Genomic DNA, 3406 nt, shown 5'->3' with positions numbered 1-3406 from the left:
CCCTTCCAACTCCTAATATTCTGTGATTAGCCTGTTTCAGCACCAAGCCTTCAACAGTGAGAACTCATGCACTGAAGCCCTAAAGTCAAGCTGCTGCTTTAGACTGGGATTACATCGCCCAACCAACCACCTCTGTGAATGATACCAAGAGCTCTGCTCAAGCAATGCAGTCGCTTGGCAGAGAGAGTAGAGGCAATTTAAGAAAGGAAGATGGAGCTGAAAAACTGAAGAAGCTTTAAGGGCACAAGAGGGAAAACAAACAAAAGGAGAAAAAGCGGAGTAGGAGACCAAGTGCAAATGGGGCAGGAAGGCAGTGCAGAACAAGGTGCAGGACAAGCAGGATTCCTGGAAACAAAACCAGCTCGAATGGGAGTGATGCCAGACCACATGCAACTGCACTGGGAAACACACGAGATGAATTCATCCATCTGAGTCATCATCAAACTAAAATCGTTGCAGCAGCAGAAAAATAACGAAGAATTCAAGCTAGATGACTACATGGTGTCCTATCCTCAAAGGTTCAAATCAGTGTTTTGTGCGCACTGCTTGGTTTTGGATATGTTTCTAAAGGTGGTTGGGTTGGGTTTGTTTTTCAAAAATTCTACGAGTATTGCAGAACTCATGTTCTGCTAATGCTGAGGAAAGCAGTTTCCTCCTTCGACTGGTAACTAAATTTGTTCCTGGCATTGCCTTATATAATGAGCTTCTCCATCCTTACAGTTTTAAAATTATTTGCAAGCACTTGCAAAGTGATTTGATTTAAACCAGAACTGTAAGCTGTTCCCTTCTTGAGTTTCCGTTTTTTTAAAGGATGGCCAGAGTTCATTCCATTAACACAAATTGCTTCCAAGAACTTGCATAAAGTAGGAAAGCACCTTCTGTTCTTATTTTCCCCCAAGACAGGATCAAGCAATTCATCAAGAAGGGTATTATTTCCCACTAAGCCAACATTAAATGGAAACATCGTCATTCCAAATGGTCCACAAAGTTTCTACCAACCAAGGAGACTTTCTGGGAAGTAACAGGACTGCTAAAGGCAGATGGATGGAAAATGAATAAATACTTCTGATGTTAATTTAGGGAGGCAATTCTCAGAGACCACAGTTAAAAAACCCCCATGAGATATTGCCATCAAGGGGCCCATGACTGGTAATCTAACTCTCACCACATGGCAAAGAACTGAGCTGAGACTGCTAGTGTTTGAAACATGCTCAGACTCCTCATTTTTGCAGAAGAGGTTACACTGAATAGCATCAGAAGGCTGACAACACAGGTGTGCTATATACTGCATCAGAAATGATAGCTAAAAAGAATTTAAACCATCCTGAATTTCATAGCAGACAAGCCAGAGAAGTGGCACATCTGATCAAAGTCACCTACTGCAGAAGAAACAACTCTGTGCCTTATTAACACACAACATCAAACACTGACAATGTCAGCACTCACTGCTGAATTAGTAAGGGCAAAGGACAAAAATAACCGGATTGAAAGAGTTCTCATAGCTGGTGAACACTGCTTCAACAGCTTTCTTGTCACCTTGAGCTCTGTGCTCAGCCCAAGCCAGTGGTACAAGAGCACATAACCATGGTTACGCTGTATTCAGTGGAGACAGGTAATTCCAGTACAAAACCAAGCAATGTGGAGGAGTATCCCACTTTTCACTGGAATATAAGCCTGGGAGGATTTTCAGTAGGAAAGCTACCACAAACACCAGTACTCTTCACTTCTCTTAGGGTCTCAACATCTACTTTCCTTTCTGCAGTGCTAATTCCTGGAATTTACTTCCGAATAAACAGATAGTACACCAAAAAAGGGTTAAGTTTCACTTTTACAAATTAGCTATGCATATTCAAATGAAAATAAACATCCTAATTCTCCAAAGAGAAACCATCAGATACTTGCTTCATGATCCCAGGAGCCTGTTCTCTCTGCCTGTCTGCTGGTGCCCTTACCGGCGATGCTTTTTTGCTGTATTATCACCATCATCTATGGACTTAGTATTCCAAACATACCAGCCGCCCACAACTGAAGGGCTTCTTTGCATTACAAATTATAATTGCACTGAATGCACTACTGGTTCTGTGACAAAAAAAGAATGAAAAAAAATAATCATCAAGCTGCTTTTAACTTGACGGAGTTGAACTCAGGTAAAAAGCAGAGTCAGTAACCCACGGAACCCACTAATTAATTACCATATAGATGTACGTATCCAATCTAATGGAGATCAAAATTTAAAATAATTTTAAAAAAAAAAGGTAACCCATTATTCACCACCACAGTTTCAATTACAGCTGGGAGAGTAATTCCAGTTAACACACTCTCTGTGGCCTGGCTCATGCCCAAAATGAAGCTTCTTGGGAAGAAGCTCAGAAGCAAAATTTGACTTGAGAACTGGAGCAAGACACCATTTTTGAAGTCTTCCCTCAAAAATCAAAACAAGGAAACAAACAAAATCCTGCAATGAACAAAAACCGGTCCCCCAAATGACAATTCTGCCCTTTTGAAGTTTCCTACTATTTTCTAGAGTAGGCCACTGAGGTTAACAATTTTATCCACCCATACCTTGATTCCAAATTAGCATTAATTTAACCTTTGTAATACTTCATGCACTGGGTGCCAAGCCGAATTCTAAACTAAACTAACTTAAGAAAACAGAAAAGCACATTTCTTACCTGTAACTTTTTCCTCGTAACTGTGGCCTCTCACTGCTGAAGATAATCTATCCATTAGAAGATATGTGCTTTTTTCTTAAACTCCTACTCCTAAAACATTTAATATTACCACATACGAAAGAAAATGCAAGGAAAAACTTGTCTAATCTGCAAATGTTTACACGTCCCTTTTCATAGCTTCTGTATGAACTTGGCTAGATGTTTCAAACAACAACGGGGGAGACAAAAATCTATTCTATAACAAGAAAAACACCACATTAAGAATATGCAAGAAAAGCTTGCATTGAAAATATAAAAGTAACATAGTGTTCTAGAGGTATGCAAAGGACCAGAAATATTATAATTTTAAGTAAATTCTATAGAGGTTGTAATTCACATTAAGTCAATTTAGGTTCAAAAGCATTCTGGTTTTTGGATTTTCCAACAAACTATATCCAACAGCTATAGATATGAACATCCACCTGAAACAGAGAAAAAGACAATAATCTACTGCTTCTGAAGTACACCAGCACAAGACCAAGAATACACATATTAGGCAGCACATTTGGGTTGCCACTGCAGTATGCTTTCTAGAATAGTACTGCACAACTGATTTACTTGTTACTTAAAAGCCTGTTTCACCTAGGAGCAACTGGTGAATGAACAGCAGCGGTTTGCCTGCATCCTCCTTTTACTCTGAAATCTTTCATTTACGTGGTCGAGGTGCTCTATAACACTATTCAGCACTGCGCACC

Source organism: Mesitornis unicolor, unplaced genomic scaffold (genome assembly GCF_000695765.1).
Source record: "Mesitornis unicolor isolate BGI_N332 unplaced genomic scaffold, ASM69576v1 scaffold50562, whole genome shotgun sequence".
Taxonomy (NCBI): Eukaryota; Metazoa; Chordata; class Aves; order Mesitornithiformes; family Mesitornithidae; genus Mesitornis; species Mesitornis unicolor.
This window is presented reverse-complemented; position numbering follows the sequence as displayed.